The following is a 19947-nucleotide window of genomic DNA, read 5'->3' on the forward strand; positions in this document are numbered from 1 at the left end:
TTGAATGAATACATGACTTATTGCTTTTCAGACCGCGTCGGGATTTTTGCAAGGTGGTTTCCTTGAACTGCTCACCGTATATTTTAAATCTATGTTTGCATGTTGGGAGGGTAACACCTTTCTCCAAAAAGCAGGGGTATGCATTGGTTCATGCATAGTACCAGTTTTGAGCAACCTTTACCTCGCGCATCGGGGCCGGATCCTTTCACGTAGCTTAGATGCTTCTTCTGTTGTGAAGGTGTTTCGCTTTGTAGATGATTTTTTGATTGTGCTAGATTGTGCAGCTAAGGACTTTCAAATATTAGTCTCTAATGTTCGTTCCTGTTGTAAATCGTGTATAGATCCACCAGAAATCACTCATGAGCTCTCCACAGAAGGTTCCTTACGGTTCTTGGACCTCAGATTAATTTTTTCGGAGCATCATGTATGTTGGTCATACAAACCGAGGGGGAAGAAACCTCTTAATTTTCAGTCAGCACACTCCAAGCTTGTTAAGCGAGGCATTGTTAAATTATGTCTCACCAGTGTGCTTAATAAGTCTTGTATTCATTCACTTAAGGTTAGCTTTGATGCTCAAATCGCCAGGTTAAAGTCAACAGGATATCCTAGTGCATTACTTACAGCCGTTGCAGAGGATTTATTAAAGAGAATAAGATGGGGTGAACGACCTAAACGCAATACAGAAAAGAAAAGGATGGCCATTGTTCCATATATACATAAAGTTTAGCACGGTCTAAAAAAGATACGTAACTGCATTAACATTAATGTTGCTTTTTCAGCACCAAATAAGCTTCTAAGCCTGTGCAGGAAGGTAAATGGATCGGCACATCAGGAAGTTGGTTGTTCGAAAAAGCACCAAAAGAGCTTTGTAAATTGTACTAAAGGAGTCGTATATTCTGTCCCACTCTCATGTGGTGGAGAGTATGTAGGCCAAACTGGAAGGTGTTTGAATGATCGTTTAAGAGAGCATTTTTATAACACCCACCGAGTCGTAGCTGGACACTTGGGAATCCATTGTCGCGATTGTGGCTGTATAGCACATTTTGAAAATTGTTCTGTAATAGGTAGGAGTAGAGACGCATTGACTAGAGAAATAATGGAAGCGGAAAGGATAGCACAGCTGAAGGACAAGTCTGTAAGTAGTCCTTCTATAGTGCTGTCGACCAAAGAGCTCCAATTTCTATCTAAATGATAGCGATGAGGGAGAGGGACAATTTGGAAAAGTGTTTCGTTTAGATATTTTTTCCGTTTCTTCATTTGTCTTCTCTTTTACTGTTCTTTTGCCTTCTCTTTAGAATTTTCCTTTGTATTTCGTGCTACTTCTTCTACTTATCACGTTCTGAAAAGTCAACCCAGACGTTGAAGAGAAAAATGAAGCAGTCGAATACACAAGAGTTGTAAGTTCAGCGCGTGTGCTTGTCTTCCTGAGTGTCTGGTGTGAGATTAATTTTGCTGCGCTGTCACCGCCAAGTATGGTTCACCAACTCGCCCAAGCTTCCATCCTATCGACTTAGTGTACTTTACGGGGCTACTCAATGTAATTGCTACTTGAACGCAACTAATCGCAAATCTCTCTCCCAGTTTGTCCCAGTTTCCACGGCCTACAAGCAAGCAAGCACCAGTTCGTTTTTCCTCAAAGGTGAGCATTCCAGATACTTTAATTAGGTGCACGGTGTAAGATAATACTCTTCAGGTGAGGACAGCGCGCTCTTGGCCACGGCCCGATGAAGTTCGCCCTTCACACTCTCTCACTTTGGTTTCAAGCAACGCCAGCAGGTGACTCGTCGACCCGTGGGCACGTTCAAGACGGCTCGTGCCGCCTTATGTACCACACGCGCAGAGCTCCAGCGAGGTTGTCACACGTGCAGAAAGACCATGGTGTACCGGGGTGTCATGACAACGAGATAATGATTTTTTGCTGTCACACAGTTCCGCCGTTTGGCCGCCGGTGACACTGTCAGTCGCGGGCACGGTGGCAGTCGAATGATGCAGTCTTTCGGATGCCCGTCGAACGAACACTATTTGATTCCTCGTGCCGCGCGTTCAGCCCCGGCGTGTCCTCACCTAAAGAGTGTATCTTTCACCGTGGTTAGGTGCAAAGCAGGAACTGTAAAGCCAGACGAGCCGATAGGTTTATTTAATTGACGGAGCTCAGAATGATCCGTGGCAGTGGAATGGAAGCTTATTTTTTCACAATCAAACGCAGACATAATTTTGAATCTATCCAGCTTAGTGAAGGATTGCTACTTGTTGCGAACTAATCACAAATTTTTATTTTGCAGTTTCTATATGGCTACAGCTAGCAGGTGCTGCTTTCATTAAAAGGTGAGGATTTCACATTCTGTTTTCAAACAGCAAGTTTTTGAATGAGGGTCCTAAACAATTAACTTTCTTTTGCAGTAAATGCCAGATCCTCCAGTTCAGGAATATGTTAAATATATTTGGTATGGATAAGCCCAGTGTTTTGCTTCTTTATTCATCATTTGACAACAACAACACTTTTTCTTTTATCACTCAGAAATACACACAAGAAGAGACTGCGTTGCAAAGAAATGTCGTGCTGAACGTGATATTCCAACTCGCATATAGTTTTATTGGTAGCCGATATAATATATTGGATTCCAATATCCATAATACGCTGAGTATATTGGAATCGTAAACCCTTATTGGATCCCCATACGACACATGGGGATCCAATAGGGGTTTATACGGTATTGGATTCCAATATTTTCAGCGTATTATGGATATTGGAATCCCATAACAAATCCTTATTGTAATACAATACAATAAATGTAATGTTTTCCAATACACTGTCTGTATTGTATTGCAATACAATAAAAAGATATTGTTTACCAATATCCATAATACGCTGTTTATATTGTTGTTTTCCAATAGGGAGGGCTTTTTAAGTAGTGATTGAACATGTGTATTCTTTATTAAACAAAAGCTGTAGTCAGCGAAGGTAGTTTATCTGACACCTTGCAGTGGTTTAGTTTTCTGGATACATGTTTACAATTGGTCTATTAAGTAGACGGTTTTGTACTGGCGTGGCTCAAGTTAGGCTTTTATTGTCGGGGCCTCCCATATAAAGTCTATCATGACTCTGCCTGCTGCCGGAATGGTTCTCAAAGCCTTTCCTTTGCATAAATTGCCACTATTCCATATTTCAATGCAATAGAAATAGAAAAATGTGTATGTATGTTGCTTGAAAATTATTCTGGGATGTGCATGCATATATTTTTGCTTCATTTTCACATTTAGCAACAACAAATCACTTTTAGTCACCTCTTTGACCTCCGTGACCTGCTCCAAAACCTACTTCTACGGCTACAAAACTTATTTTTGCTGCTCCCGAGCTGCTCTAAAGCGAGCGTTTTACTGCTCCAAAACTGCTCCAAATTGGGACTTTTGCTGCTCCCAGCCCTGCTACAAAAGGCTCTAGCCCGCTTCCACCCCTGAATATGGCTAATCTGTGCCAAACCTGCGCAAAAGGACCAATCTTGGTCGCCTTTCAAAAACGAAACTAAACTGAGAACCGTAATTGAGCATGCGTTGGCTAGGTGGCACAAGACGCTGCCCGACGCAAAGTACCCTGCATCAATCATCTATGCAGTCTTGCATGATTTTTCCCGCCGTCTCGCGTTTCGCACTCTCGTCGTCTCGGGAATCTCATCTCGCGTCTTTTTTTCTTTTTTTTAATTTTTTAGTGATAGACGCGGCCGTGTGCGCGGACACTCCGACGTTAGTGTGTCGGGTTCCAGACTTGCCGTCATGCTGTGAAACAAAACCACGTTTTTACGTGGCAAGAGTTACTTTGTGCTCACAAAGCTCACAAAGTAACTCTCGTTGCGCGACGTCGTGTGTTGCCGTCCCCACTTTGCTGCAGATATAATGCTTTCTAAACTGAAACGCATCGACATTCCTGCTCTTGTTTAAATCATACGCTGCTATAAAAATCCCTCTTTAACTCAATGACTGCTGTGTCGAAATAATAATTACCTAGGTTTCTCTCGGTGGGCTTTCTCCCGAGAGGGACCCCGGTACGTGAAAAATCTGCCGCGAAAGAATGTTGATGATAAGTGACCTAAAGCAAAGAAGGCAATGCCTGCACGCTGAACCTGCACAGCACGCTTGTTTGTCTCGAGTTCAGTCGTTGCACAAAGCGCTCCAAAAACTTCTTGACCCTGGCTCGCAATGTCTTGCATCGATACGCTCAGGTCCTTTTTTTTTTGTGTGTTTAGCTTGTACCTCGCCCACCGGCCTGGCAAGCACGCACCGCTGGACTGTTTGTCGTATGCTGGACAGTTACATTTTGTACATGTATATTATTTTGGGAACCAGTTGGCGACAAAGCGGAGTGGCATGGTTTCGGTTTCGGTCGAACAGCCGTTGTCTCTGCTCATGCGACGAAGCACGTCTAGGTGCAAGCCTGCCGAAGTTGCCCTCACGTGCATGTGAACATGATTGCACGAGAGGCACCATCCAGGACGCTTGCAATCTAATGTCTTGCGTTTGCTTACTTTTTATGAAGATCTGCCACGTTGAAAACCAGTAAAACGAAAGCAAGTGTTTTTTTTGTTTTTTTTTTTCAGAATTGCTTGGCAACGCTTACAGCACTGTATACTTGTGGGATGTCTCAGCAGCAAAAACACAAGCAGCGAATTCCGCCCAAACACGTCGCATCACAACACAACACAAAGTGCCCTTCGTTTGTCCAGCATTTAAAACAAATATTTATTTTTCTAAGAATGTGTGCTCCAAAAGTCACTTTTTCTGCTCCGAAACACTGTTTTCGCTGCTCCAAAAGCCACTTTTGCTGCTCCAAAACACACTATCTTGGCCGCTCCAAAGGCCACATTTGCTGCTCCAAAACACTGTTTTGGAGCAGCAAACACCTAAGTGCAAGACCTAAGCACAAACTTAGTGGGACTTGAATGTGCCTATTATCAGTGCTGCATTTGAAATCAGAATAGCAGTGCCCTTATATCTGTCCTTTCAGTAAATTTTACATGATATAGTTCCTTAAGCATCTGTCCCTTTGCAACATGTCAGGATTACAAAATTGTCAAATGATTTTTAATAATTTTAACGACCACATTTTTTTTTTCAAAGTTCAGTTTACACTTTAGGGACAGCGACCATCCAGTGGTAGTTTTCAGCACTTTAGAGACGTCTGGAGGCAAGTTGGCTCACCAGATAGCAAAATTCGTTGTCATAGCACCGTTCAAGACCAATTATTGGCTACAATTGGAGGACGACGACCATTCCGAGGTAGTTTTCATCATTTCAGAGACGTCTGGAGGCAGGTTGGCTCACCGGAAAGGAAACTTCGTTGTCATAGCACCATCTAAGATCAATTATTGTCTACAATTGAAGGACGACGACCATTCCGAGGTAGTTTTCATCATTTCAGAGACATCTGGAGGCAGGTTGGCTCACCGGAAAGGAAACTTCGTTGTCATAGCACCGTCTAAGACCAATTATTGGCTACAATAGGAGGACTACGACCATTCCGAGGTAGTTTTCATCATTGCAGAGATGTCTGGAGGCAAGTTGGCTCACCAGAAAGGAAACTTTGTTGTCATAGCACCATTCAAGACCAATTATTGACTTCAATCGGAGGCCGATGACTATCCCGGGGTAGTTCTCAGTACGTTGGAGCCATCTGGAGGCAAGTGTGGTCACAAAATAGAGAACTCGAATATAATAGCACCATTCAAGACCAATGATTGACTATGATATGGGGACGATGACAATACTCTGATTATCTTCAGCATTTGAGTTTCCTCTGGAGATCCCTCATTGCCTTGCAGAAGTGTCTCAACACCTCTCGCGGATGTGTCTCAACGTCATTCTCAGTCGTCGAAATGGATGGGCATTGGCTCCTTTATGACTGCCACTCGTGCATTCTTCATAGAACTTCTGTATCCATTCAAACGCATTTCTTTGCGAGAAAACATTTACATTTCCATAATACTGTGCACAAAGTTTTTTTTATGGATATCGGTATATTCATATATATGGAATTACTGGACACCCCTTCATATCACGAGAACGATGACTGATTCACTTGTACAAATTAAGCATGGGACAGCCATTCTTCCTAGCACCTCAGTCCCAACTGAACTGATTTAACAGATTCAAGCCTGCACAGCAGTGACTGGAGATACAGCAACCTTGTATGAAAAGTGCCGATAAGACAGTGCAGCCAACAGAAGGTGTAAGTTGACCAAAGTGAAATAAGTTTTTAATCACCCTCGTACGACATGGATCCTTCGTAACGTCTGCATTCTGGCTCCAACCATACTTATTCATTGTTTAGTTTACTTCATGAGCCAATCTTAGTAACGGAATACATATAGCATTTACACCAAGACACTCTTTGTGGCTTTGTTTTAAAAAATGAAAGTTACATTAAAGCGGTTTTGCGCAGGTGAGGTATACGGCCAAGGGAACATAGTATAGGGGGCTAATTGTAACGATCAGTTGGCTAATTAAGTAAAATTCGTTAATTAACTTTTTAATAAATGAAAATAGACATGTGGTTCCAATTAGAAACTTGTTCAGCGTCACCTAAGGCCACTATATCAACTCTTTTTCGAAAGATATAACGCAGGGGCTGTATATTACAGCGTTCCATGAAAACGCTCGATGTGGACGCGTTTCTAGGTTTCGATTTGTTATTGCAGTGCATCTCTGCTCCCACGGTCCTGCTCGACAGTGACTGAGACGTGCAACACAGTTGCGCCCAACTTCCCTCTATGCTACAAGGTAAGCGAGGGAGTGGCTTTGCGCCGCGACTACCGGGGGAGGAGGAGGAGGAGGAGGAGGAGGGAGGGGAGGGGGAGGGGACAGGATTGCGGGCGCAGAGATGTGCTCGGATAAGTAAGCGAAACCTAGAAACACATCCAAATTGAGCGCTTCATTAGAACGACGTAAAATGCTGCCCATGCTTTATGTTCTAAAAAGAGTTGATTTAGTGGTTTTCAATGGCGCTTAGCAAGTTTCTAATTGGAACTATGTGTCGATTTTTAATTATTTAAAAAGTTAATTAACGAATTTTAAATAATTAGCTGACTGATCGTTACAATTAGCCCCAACACTCTATCCCCCTGGCTGTATAACTCATCTGCACAAACCGCATAAGTGTAACTTTCACGGCTTTTTAAACAAATCTGTTAAGTTTTGAAAGAAACACCTGGTATATCTTTGTGTAGGTTAAAACTTTCCTACTTTGACCTTATTATGGTCATAAAAGTCAAAATTAAATGGGTTGTTAGCCTTCAGAGAGTGATGAATCTGTCAGCTATGAAATTAGACTGTTTGTGTCTCCACTGCAGAAAGAAAACTTACCATATGCAGCATGACTGCTAACTTGGGGTCTTTACATGTAACCTTGTAACTTGACCTTCTGACTTTCTTTGTGCTGCATCAGTCAATATTTTGTTAGCTCATAAAATTGAAGATAGTTAATTTTAGGTTAGTTCAAAAAGCAAGCTGCATTACGGTCTGGTTTCTCACTTATTTTAAATAGTCAGTGTTACGTAAAGTTTCCCCAGATTGGTAAAGTTCCATCTTTCTGTGGCAGTCGTGCATTTCATTCCTCTGGTTCTATTATGCTGTTCTAATTTCTATGCCTAGGTGTTGAGGGTTTTTCTAAGTGTCTGTTAGTTCTGTCTTTTAGCAAACAAATACAAGCTGTGCCTTAGACCTAGACATTGTACAAAGTTTCTTTTCTATTTCACCTGCTCTGCCTCAGATCTCAATCATGAAAACCAACACTAGGATTATCACATTAAGCTTAGGTCATTTATGACCTACGTGATTTTCCAAAATAAACCATTCAGATTCCCGATCAGCCTTCATAACCATTTCATGTTTTTGTTAGTACCTGAATTATTTCCTTAAGAAAATAGATGAGCAGATGCTGGAATAAGCAAGGCTTGAGTCTAGGGCTGGGGTCCAGTTGCTTGCCAAGGATAATTTAACCATACATATTTGTATAAAAAATTTCCAAGTGCAGCCAGAAAACAGAAATACTGGGTATTTTCATGATGCCTACTTCACAACACAACTTATGTGCATTGCAACAAAGTGCACCCCAAAAATAAAAGTAAATATTGTATTCAATTTTGACAACAATTTAAATATATCGAAGTGCAAATACAATTACTGAACGATTATTAGCTTCTACGGTACTGCAGAACATGTTGTAACATCTGTACCCAGAGGGGCATGGCGTGTGAGCTGTGGCACAGTACACTGCCTGTCTCCCTAGTTGAACGTAAGGCGGTGGCAGTCTTTGAAGTATGAAAACTCACACTAGGTCATCACATTGTGTCTATGAGAACAGTCATCTCTTCGCACCACCCCCCACAGCCTGCCCTAATACAGTGCTGAGCAAATCTCGCATCTTAGTCGTTATGATTTCTTGTCGCCGCTACAAAGTGCGGTCACCAGATAAGTTTCGACTGTAGAACGACACAGTTTTCCGAAGCTAAGATTTTACTCGGGAGACAAAGAAACTTCTCTTAAAAATTGTCCTAACACTAAAAAAAAAAAAAAAAAAAAAATAGCCTTTTCGTTGCATTATTGTCTAAATGCGTTGTTCACCGCAATTTAATGACAACGGAAGAATGGGGCTACAATCGGCTGATCGCCGAGATCGTGCACTGCCGCTATTCAACGCGCTGATTGGAAAAAAGGAAATGCATTGAAAGTAAAAATCTGACGTTTACAACACCCTGTAACGCCGAATTAGAGCACAGCTCTTAAAGAAGATGAGGGAAGGGTACTGAGGGGAGGGTATACCCCCTCTCCCTGCTCCTCCTCACCCACTCATCCTCCCTGCTACTCCTCCCCTCCTCCTCATCTTCCTTCACCTCCCCCTCACCTCATCCTTCAAGCTCCTCTCTCCTCCCCTCCTTCCTTCTCTTCCCCCTCCTCCTCCTTCCTTCCCTCCCCCTCATCCTCCTCCCTGCGCATTGCATCATGGGTAGTGTTCCATAATGCACCGTGCGGTTACGCCGACTCCACTCAAGCCGGAAACGGGTGCCTAAGAGCTGCGCTCTAAGATAAACAAGGTTGTAAATAGCAATACGTTACAGATATGCGCAAATAACTGCATACGAATAAGCACGCTGAAATAAAAACCAATGGGAAGATGGACGTGAGCCGTGCGTGAGCCCCACATCTGCATACCTTCCCTGGTTAGGGCTAACACACACTGAGACTGGAAAGTCAACTTGAAAACGGGTCGATAAACACTTCACATAATATTTTGCATCTGTCGCAATCGAAGGTCATTCTGTTGAGGCTCTCACGCTGCTGTAGCCTAAAACACTTTGTACAACCAATTTCGTCCACCGTGTAGACCGCCACAAACCAGCCGGCATGTTTTAAATCCAGGATTAAGAAACGACCAAGTAAAGTACCCGATGTTGAGCGCTCACGATAGGCATGGTTTAGTGCTAGGTTTAGCGATAAGTGATTTTGGTGCAACAGAACAAAACCAAAACTCGGCTTAGGTTCCCTGCTAATCTCTGATTTGCGTTAAGCTGCATTGGTGCAACTGGCCCTAAGTCTCAGACCGCCGCACCTTACTGTCACGACCAAGAAGGCACCCAAAACAGGCAGTAGAAGATGCGGGAAAGGCTGTCGTCTGCTCTCCGCTCCTTATCTGGGAAGCAGCTTTACCGCATTGCACGCGGAGAAGCCGTTGTGGCATGCCGATAGAGGCGTTCGGAGCGCTAACGACAACATGCCGGCGGAGATGACGGAGAGAGCCTAGATTTAAGAGAGGGAGCAGTAAGTGCGCCTGCATTTGATTGTTGCCTGGCCAGTCTAGCGAGAAAACTGGGCAAGAAAAGAGGGACATAAAATATAATACAGATGACCCAGGCTTTTAACTTGCAACAAAATATATATTGGCTTCAAGTTGCTTCCCAAAGCTCCATGAGGGTGTGACACAAAGAGGGAGGGGGAGAGGACGGTGAATGAGAGAAGCAGGGGGCTATGTGCCTATGCCAACAGCTAAGCATATGCAGCGGGAAGTAGTCTGCTGAGTGTCAAGTGACATGACGCCATTGGCTACAATATGTTTGCTTTTTGAAGCCTACATTTTACCTTTTTCTTCCCTTAGTGAAGGCACCTGTATTGTTTTCAAACGTGAATTCTGTTGTTTGATTATAGGGAATGAATTAGATTGTTGCACTTCCATTTTGTGTTAGTTCAATCAATCAATTAATCATTTTATTTGCACCTGTACAAGTACAAATGCTGGGAGGCAGACAAAAAGCCAACAGTTGTTTGCTTGACAAGGTATTCTCTTTCATCTTCTTGACAAAGCGAGCTACAAAAACAGCGAAGAGATAACTATCATATGTCTCAAGAGATAAAAACAGGAAAAAACAAACAAACAACAGAATGAACACTTGTAGGTATGACATTGTCGTGAAAACACTTATTGGTTTGAGAGCCCTGTGTTCTATTTCAACATAGAACACATGGTTGTGCACCATAGAAGTGGAAGTTCGAGAACAGTGATAATATGCAACCACCAGCTCTGCAAAGAAATGCTGCATGTAAAGCATACATACATTGTTATTTTCAGCAGGAGGTCGCATTTTTCGAATGTGCTCTCGCTGCACAAGCATTTATATAGCAGATGCATCTGAGGGTTCTGCACTCAATTGATAGTTATTTTTTAAATTCTGAGTATTAGAAGATTTGTACCTAACAATCCATCTTATTTTCTAATAGCACCCCAGGAGCTACTATCGCCCGAAGATGTCACAGGTGGTCATGATTCTTTGAGGCAGCGGAATTTCACCGGTAAGTTGCCCCCCCCCCCCCCCCCCTCACCGACGTTTTGACATGTGTGCTTGCCTCTAATGGCCCTTTCAGAAATTTGCATCAGGAGCTGTAGCTTTGACAGCATCCGTTGCAAGCACGATGTCTGCAACGACCACAGTGTGTTGCTTGGACACACATTTGACACAACTTCAGCAATAGACTTTTTGCTAATTACCCAAGCACCAAGGGGAATGCTGAAAACGTAGGTACACATGTTGCACACGCTTGCCTTCTCTGCATAAAGGATTCGAGGCAAAAAACCAAAATAGGGTTTCGAGGAATGTGTGTGCAATGTGCTATTTATTTTAGATTTTTACCTTTGAACAGATTCGCTTGCAGACACCAGCACATGCAGTGTATGTTCATACATTCTCAGCATTCTCTTTTGTGCATGGTTAATTTGGGATATGGTCTATCCTGACATATATGGCAGTATATAGTGTTATTTCTGTGACTGAAGATTCTCTATGGCCATCAGCTTTTTCTTTTATTGGCCATGCCTTAAAAAACAAGGTCTTTTCAAAGTATGATTGGAAGCAGGTAGGTGTTTTTGTTTGTATAGGCTTGATGTTGTTATTATTCCCAGGACATCATTCTTGCAGGCCTAAATAGAAGAGCAAACTGTGATTCACCGCACTAGAACTTGAATACTCCAGTCTCACCGCATTCTTGTGTTGCAACTATAGAAACATACAATAAGTTTCCTTGTGCAGTGTATTACTGCAGAAGAAAGCAGGCATGGTTCACACACTTGCAACTGCCTACAACCGGCACGGCAGTCATAAGCATTTATAGAGGTTTAAAGCCAGTCTTTTAACCTCTCCAGCCAGAAGCAGTCGCAAGTGTGTGAAACAGCCTTTGTGCCTGTTTTATTTCTGTTAATCACTACCCCTGGAATGAGATCAGTTGTGAGCAATTGAAGCAGCACCGACCGAAACCTAGTTCAGGCCAACATCTTTATGCAAATTTTTAATGCACATTCACAAGCCTGTTGAAAGCATTTTACGTGCATAATCTTTTTCTTTCAAACTCACTACAGATATAAGCACTGCATTAGCATGACTCTTCCCTATTTGTTAATTTTTCAGCACACAGTCGCTGACCAACATACTAAAGCAGGCTCCTCTGGTCCGTGCAATTTGCTTTGTAAGCAGTCGGTCAACTGAACCTTCAGTCTATGTCCAATCTGATGTTGAGGTTGGGTATACTGTCCCTATCACGTGAGCAGATAGCTGAAATTGTAGCCACAAGGCTAGCTCCCTCCTCCCTGTGAAAGTAGGGTGTTTTTCGGGTGGCGGATCTAAGGTTTGGGAAGCCAGTGCTTTCCTGTGGCCCTTTCAACCTTCCCTTGACACTTCTGCTTGTACAGCGCATGCTGACAGCTACTTGAAGTATATTTTTGGTTGTAACGTTTGTCTCGACCACAGTTTTCAAGGGCATAGGAGAATAGTTTCATTGATTAACCATTAACTTGACACTGTAAGTCAAGCAGGCTGTCATGACCATGCTCATCTCTTATTGGTGCTGTATCTTCAGAGTTTAATGTATTAGCTGTTAATTGAAAGTTGGCTTTGAGGCAAGATGCCGAGTTATTAGGTTGTAAACCAGACTGAGGTTCCTGCAATTTGACTGAGGCTTATTGTGCTGCAAGATCAGTCTAGGTTCACAATACCTGGGTGGTTGAGATGAATCTTCAAAGTTTTGTTCTAATTAAATCTGTAGGATTTTCTTTTTTAGCACCTTTCAAGCTAAGTAGTTAATGGTTTTTTTTGTGCCTTGTCTTTTCAGCAGTGCATCTTTAACACCTTCAGTTTCTTTTCTACTGCAAGCCTGGTACTACAGCTTGTGGCCCGTGTAGAAGAATAGAGGGGTGAAACCAAGGCTCAAGTGACTGTGGACTCATGGCCCTCAGACAGCTAGAGCACCAGACCAGGCACAGACCAGAGCCATTTATGCTCCACTTCTAGAGGACATGTTGCAGTTTGAAACTACCAAGACTCATGGAAGCTGCTGACAGGAGGCTGTTGGTATGTTCAGTTTTATTCTTTAGTGGAATTACTTCTTGGAGCATTGTAATTATTTGTGTAATAATGGCAATTCCCTGTTTAATATCTGCAGAATATAATTGTTAGATATACATCCTTAGCCATTGAAGATCTGGAACTTTCCACAAGTTCTGGTGGCAACCACATAAAATTGCAGTCATGGAAAACACCAAGCCATATAGAATTTCTGGTTCTAACTGACATCTATCGAGAATCACTCCTCTGGTAGCATACCTCTTGACTTAAAGGGGCCCTGCAATCATATTTAAGCGTCTACCTTCTTTGCGGTTTCCAAATCTATTGGGGTTCGGGCAAGGCAGCGGGCACGGAGAGAGTAACTAAATACCAGTGCGTTATATTTTAACCGGACGATGTGGAAACCTCCTCCACCTACGGGGGCGACCTGCGGTGCCGAAAGCGCGCAATTTGTGTAGTCTACTGGTCAGACCCGCTAAAAGCTTCTTTTTAGTCGAAATACAAAATATAAGTGGCGCGAACCGTTTCAGATATTTATGAAAGTACTTTTTGTTCAGTATTTTAGATCAGAAAATAAACAAATGCAGTTTATAAAGACGGAAACAAGAAATGACTCGTCGACATATCCACCACCAATCGGTGGAAAAGGCGGCGCATACTAGAGGGGTAGTGGGGTCAGGCACCGATGAGCGGCGAGTGTAGAAAGGTCTCCGATGTACGTGGCGGCGCTGCGGTCGTATACGGTTCGAGGATCCGACTGGTTCCGAGCGTTTCGAAGGCCTTTGGCGAGCAGATTTGGCTTGCGATTTGGCCGTTTGGTGGTGTGGTAGCGCGAAGTGGCTGCCTTTCTGAACTGATTTTTAACTCGTGTTTGCTATCGTTGGTGGCCAATGAAGTGTCATGCCGAATCAGTGTTTAATCGTGCAGCAAGTGCAGTGCGAGCCACCCTGGCCGCCCGCTTCATACAGCCTAGCCGGAACATGCTTTAGTGGCGCCCTCTCGAGCCATCGACACGGAGTGCGGCAGCCGTGTGTGCTTGTTGAGCTCACTAATCCTGCTCTAGTTCACGACCACTCAAGCGACGAGGACGTCATGAAAGAGGGTTTTTGTGCTTGTTTTTGTATTTTTAATTTGCTTATATCTTTTAAAATAAAGTAAAATTCGTGAAAAGAACAGTTTCATTAAGATACGACATTCAGTGCACTCAGGTTCGGTGCAAATTAAAAACCAGTACAAAAGTCCTTGCAGGGCCTTTTTAAAAATCAGCCATGTAATCCCTGTACATTAAATCAAATCATTTATTGCATCTGCAAGTACAGATGTCGAAACCACGGACAAAAAAGCCAATCTTTGTTGGCTTACTAGGTCCGGGCCCCGAGAGCTTGGCAGATGGTGACGGAGATGCAGGAAAAACAATCAGGGTAATAAATGTATACAGAAAACGCGTTAACTAAACGATTAACATAACTTAATACATGTTATACAAAAAGTAGGTACATAGGTTCGGAGATAGAAATTCACCTCACTATTGTTCTATATCACTCAGCATGATATCTTCAAACATCATTAGATACACTGAGCCTAATATGCTCCTAAACAAAAATAAGCACAGATTTAGAAAGACATTATCATGCAAAATACAACTTTTGTGATTTATACATGACATTCAATTAAATTTGCAACGTAAACAACAAACCGTTGCTATATTCAGTGGTAAAACTGCTGCGCTAATTGCGCCAAACTGTGCCAGAATGAATAACCTGCTACATGCTGCTCTAAAGGCTGTATTTGCGCGCAATTTGCGTCATGTCTGCGCCGAAAGGGAGCAGTTCTCGAAAAGGAAACTGAAAGTGTCTGGCACGGGACAAGCGATGCCACTGAAAGTTAAGAAAGTAGTTTTTTTTTCTTGATGCCTAAGTAGTATGTGCGAAGAATAGAGCTACGCGAATATTTTAATTTTCTAATAGTAGTTTGAAATAATATGGTGATATTCGCTTAAAAAATTAACTGCAATATTCATACATTTCGAAGTGTTGATTGCGGTGGGTTAGCCCCCTTGAGTGCGCTTCTCCTCAAACACAGTGGCACTGCAGAGAAGCAACACCCATGAAGCTGACACAGTGATCTCGCTACCCGCTTCGCCGCAGCTCATTCGCGCGCTTATGCGAAAAGCACATCTTCAAACTAGTATGGTGCACGCGCAGGCCTAATGTATATTAAAAGAAAAAAACAAAACAAAAAAACATAAAACTTTTGGGATCGTTATTATTACATTGCAGTAAAATCTTCAAAATTTAACTGTGACTATTATTCAAGGGTATATGTTAGAGTCCGTTGCAAGTCAAGGAGGTAGGGTGAAGGTAAGACGGGCCGGGGCAGAGGAAGCAGACGGAACACTTAAGAGAGATTTCCCCCTCTCTTCTCCAGCATTCCATCTGCTTCCTCTTTCCTGGCCCGTCTTACCCTCACTCTACCTTCTTGAGTTACAACAGGCTGTAGGCAGCAATGTTCAAAAAACCTCTGTTTATTGTTTGTGCTTTTTTTAAATTCAGAATCAACAAAAATATTTTTATATAGGCACAAAATTTTTAAAATCCCCTCTATTATGTATGGCTAGGCTCCTTTATAGGCTTAATTTTATGTCAAATTTGTCATTTACTTGCCATCCCACTGTAGGTACTGGACGTTCTGAGGCTACAGTCTATAAATATAGCTAGATTAAATTTAACTACTCATAAGTGGGCAATTAGGAACAACCTTCGTGAGTCCAGCTGAATTTTTGTTTAAGCATGGTGGAACAGTAGTAAAAGGCATGGAGAAAGGTGCAAAAAGTCTTCAATATTCAATTAAAAAATATTCGACCGAAAGAACTATTACTATTCACTTTGAATTTGCTTGAAACCCAACATCTATTTTTGCTCATGCCAAATGAAGAGTTGTCGTCTTTTTCTTTTTTTTTGCGAACGGTGCTCACATCGATCGCAATGAATAGCTACCGCTACTCGTGATCGGTTAGAGTAGCTATGTGCTCCGCTTAGCTGTTCTATGAACAGCAGCAAGTTGAATACGAGGGAGGGCAATGTGAGGCACTTTCAACCATAAGTGTCCGTTTGATGTTAAATTTGTGACAATTACGTCACTGTAATAAAACCCGCTACAAAGTAGCCGAAAATATCTTTTTACGTTAAACACAGACTGAAGATGCCATCGGTACTAATAATAGGTTAATTGAGACTTCTACAAAATTGCTGGCGTATGACTGTTCAATAAATAAATAAATAAATATCTGTACAGGCCAGGTCCTCTGTGGGCATAACACTTCAGTCTCCCAATGCTCCAACAGCTACAGTCTTTTCTATGGGCTAACTTTCGAAGAGATTGTATAAAACTTTCTGACATGAAAGCTCAAAATTGTCTGCTCCAAAACCGATTTTTTCCTGTTACAAGAGCTGCTCCAAATCACCTCTTGTCAGTTTCACCACTGTATATTCCTAGACTTCTCAAAAGCATTTGACAGGGTGTCTCACAGGGCTGTACCCAGAAAAAAATTTCGGGGGGGGTTTTTGGCGACAACGGCGGCCATTTTGAAAGTGTCTATTGTCTTATTTTCACCTATGAATCATGTGCATCGGTGGTATATAATGGAGAGTTGCAGCAAACCGGAGAACCGGTCCCGGTTTGGTATCCGGTAGCTGACCGCGCCACTGCGCGTGCGCAGAGGCGGAGATTAAAATCGGCTGGCTGCAAGTGCACCGACCAGGGCCGTACCCAGAAAAAAATTTCTGGGGGGGTCAGAACCCCCTATCTGTTACGGCCCTGGTGTCTCATAACCACCTTATCGTGCAATGTCACAATTGATCCCTTTATTGTTGCCTGGATTTTCTAATTTGTTTCCAATCAAGTTAGCCGCCTCGGTGGCTCTGAGACGACAGCGCCGGCCTACAGATCCCCAGGTGGCGGGTTCGAATCCCGACCGAGGTGCCCCCACAATATGACGGAGGCTTATTGCGGAGAAGGCGCCGTGTAACCGAGCTTTCGGTTGCACGTCAAAAGATCCCCAGGTGGTCAAAATTAATCCTCAGTCCTCCGCTGGGGCGTGCCAGATGCCCGTCGTAGGTTTGGCACGTAAAACCCCTAAATTTGACTGACTTTTTTTCCAATCAAGTTCAATGCACTGTTATAAATAACTTCATGTGATCCAAGTCCAACTTAACATTGGGCATTCCTTTAGAAAACATGCTCAGACCGCTTCTTTTCCTAATCTGTATCAATGATCATCCTTTTCGTGTTGCGTCCACTATCTGACTTTTCACAGATGACTAATTTACTCCTGTCACAGATGGCGATCATCACTTATCCTTGCAAACTGCCTTATTATCCATAGCGGGTTGGTGTGATAGTGGCTGTTGTCCTCGAGGATAAAGAAATGCAAATTGCTTACATTTGCTCAGCTTTCATTACCATCTTTTTATGTCTACAGTATTAACGATACCATCATCAGCACATTCTTGTTTTATAAATATGTTTTTCTTTATATAACAAGAAATTTTACACGGATCACCCGCATTAGACCTACTATCGGTAAGGAAGACAGCGCACTTGACTTTCTCCTGGACAATTTAATACTAGCCCCTCCTAATAATAAATGCGTTGCATACCTTACCTTTGTATGCCCTAAGTTAGAACATTCATCATCTGTATGGTTTCCATGGCAGAACTATCTTGCTGAAGAATTAAAACTTCTCCAAAAAAGTTTTACAATTTAGTTATTCTGTCTACTCTTCTTATACTACAGTGATGTGATTGCTGCGCCAAGGGCCCAACCCTGCTACATGCTGCTACATTTTGCCGAAATATGGGTGATCTGCGCCAAGCCTGCACCAAAGGACCAATTTCGGTCGCATTTCAAAACCGAAACTAAACTGAATGCTGTAATTGAGCATGCGTGAGCTAGGTGGCGCAAGCGTCCGCCCGACAGAAAGTACTCTGCATCAATTGTCCGTCCGGTCTTACATGGTTTTTCCCGCCGTCTCTCGTTTCGCGCGCTCGTCGTCTCGTGGGTTTCGTCCGTCGGCTTTTTAAAATTGTTTCAACTGTAGACGCTGGCTTGTGCGTACGCTCCGACGCAAGTGTGCCGGATACCAGCCATGCCGTCATGCTGTGAAACGAAACCACGTTTTTGCGCGGTGCGAGTTACTTTATGAGCTGAAGCACTCGCTCCTGAAATCAAAGGCCGTGGGAAAACTATATTTTGTCCCTGTCTGCCAGTCACCGTGGTCGCGCGAACTCGAGTGTTGCCGTCCCCACGTCACTGAAGGTATGGCGGTTTCTAAACTGTAACGTAAAGACCGCCGCATGTTCATCAACATTCCTGTTGTTTAAATCATACTCTACTACAAATATTTTTCTTAACTCAAATACTGCTGTGTCGAAGTATTGATTACCTAGGTTTCTCTCGGTGGGCTTTCTTTTCAGAAAGACCCCGGTACGTGAAAAATCTGCCGCAAAAGAAAGTTGAAGAGAGCTGAGCTAAAGCAAAGAATGCAATGTCTGCATGCTGAACCCGCACAGCGCGCTTGCTTGTCTTGAGTTCAGCCGTTGCACAAAGCGCTCCAAGAAATTTTTGACCCCATGGCTCGCGATGTTGTGCATCGATGCGCTCAGGTTCTTCTTTCCCGTTGTTTAGCTTGTTTAGCTTCTGTCACCTGTATTCACCAGGCACGACTAACCAGCGCCATTCTAAGGTTAGTAGCACGACTAAGTAGTCGCGAGCTAAACGAGAAATACGCGTCTAACGAGCAGATTATGTTCTGCAATATTCACGAGCGCGAAGCGAGCGGGTGACTATCTATTCAGAACTAACAAGCGGAAGATACGTAAAAAGATAAAACACGGATATGCATATTTCAACGCAACTGCGTAAATGGGTATTGTTTCGTATAAAAACTAAACTTTAAATGTTTATCAGGAAAAAAAAAAGTTACAATGAGAGACATGTTGTCCGAGACAGTTTTACAAAGAAAAATTTAAAAACAACACCAGGGAGAAACACGGAAGCCGCATTGCCAGCGACATAAACAAATATGAAAGCGCCGGTAAACATGTTTTTTCTTGTCGTCCAGCGCCCTGCTGAGATCTCTTTAGCGGTATCTCGGTCCACTGAACATGGCTATTTACGCATTATTTGCTTCTCCAATTCTTTCTAGATGTGCCCCCAGGGTTCCGAGAGAGTAAGGGGTTCGTTAGCGCTGGCGGTCAGCGGTGCTATACGCGTTGGCCATGGCACTGAGTCGCTAGTCACCCGCTAAACACGGGCTAAACTAGCCCTACCCTATCACTAAGATTTGTCAGTCGACTCCTCAGTCGCGCGGGGCGACTATGCCCTAAACACGACCGGTGAAAACCAAGTGCTCACCTAGCGGCGACTATCGCTTGCCACGTTATAATTTTAGTCGATGACGTCACTAGTCAGTGGTTAAACAGGCGCTACTCGCGCCTGGTGAATACGGGTGCGTTTTTTGTCGTATATATGCTGGACAGTTACATTTTACTTTGCATACAATTTCGGAAACCAGTTGGTGACGGAGCATAGAGTCATGTTTTTTTTTCGATCGAACAGCCATCTCCGCTCGCGCGACGAAGCACGTGCAGCTGCAAGCTTGCAGAAGTTGCCCTCATGTGCATGCGGACATGAATGCACGGCAGAGGCACCCTCTGGGATGCTTGCAATTCATTGTTTTACGTTTGCTTACTTTTGACGAAAATCTGGCACGTCGGGATCCAGTAAAACGTTGGCGAGCGGTTTTTCGGAATTGCTCGGCAATGGCCTTAGCAATGTATGTATACACTTGTGAGATGTCTCAATGTCTCTTTGGAGGCATTGCATGTGGACATTCATTACTAGCCAAAGGCAAAGCAAGGCTTGCAGCAGCCTTGCTAAGAATTACGAAAAGCAAAAAAAACAAAAAAAAACACCCGCTAGTCGTAATGCACTCTTGTCTTGTGTACAATTTCGCATTTCACTGCAGTAGTTACGTGTTTCATCAGCCTAAGACTGCTTCCATATATTATA

At 43.1% G+C, this 19947-nt stretch overlaps 1 long non-coding RNA gene across 12 annotated transcripts in view; it reads left to right on the top strand.

Annotated features, from left to right (window-relative positions):
* The window catches only part of LOC121835378, a 69773-nt gene that overhangs the window by 23862 nt on the left and 25964 nt on the right, over window positions 1-19947 (top strand). For 3 of the 12 annotated variants that reach the window (XR_006077570.1, XR_006077578.1, XR_006077577.1), the window contains 2 exons: window positions 10762-10833; window positions 12643-12881. This is a non-coding gene — a long non-coding RNA (uncharacterized LOC121835378). Of the gene's footprint in view, window positions 1-1581; window positions 1640-2281; window positions 2326-5365; window positions 6221-6689; window positions 6772-6849; window positions 6886-10761; window positions 10834-12642; window positions 12882-19947 lie in introns of those variants that run through there. The other 9 variants (XR_006077574.1, XR_006077567.1, XR_006077568.1 and 6 more) reach the window with 8 other exon arrangements.

This window comes from Ixodes scapularis, unplaced genomic scaffold (genome assembly GCF_016920785.2).
Source record: "Ixodes scapularis isolate PalLabHiFi unplaced genomic scaffold, ASM1692078v2 PGA_scaffold12__126_contigs__length_90152505, whole genome shotgun sequence".
NCBI lineage: Eukaryota > Metazoa > Arthropoda > Arachnida > Ixodida > Ixodidae > Ixodes > Ixodes scapularis.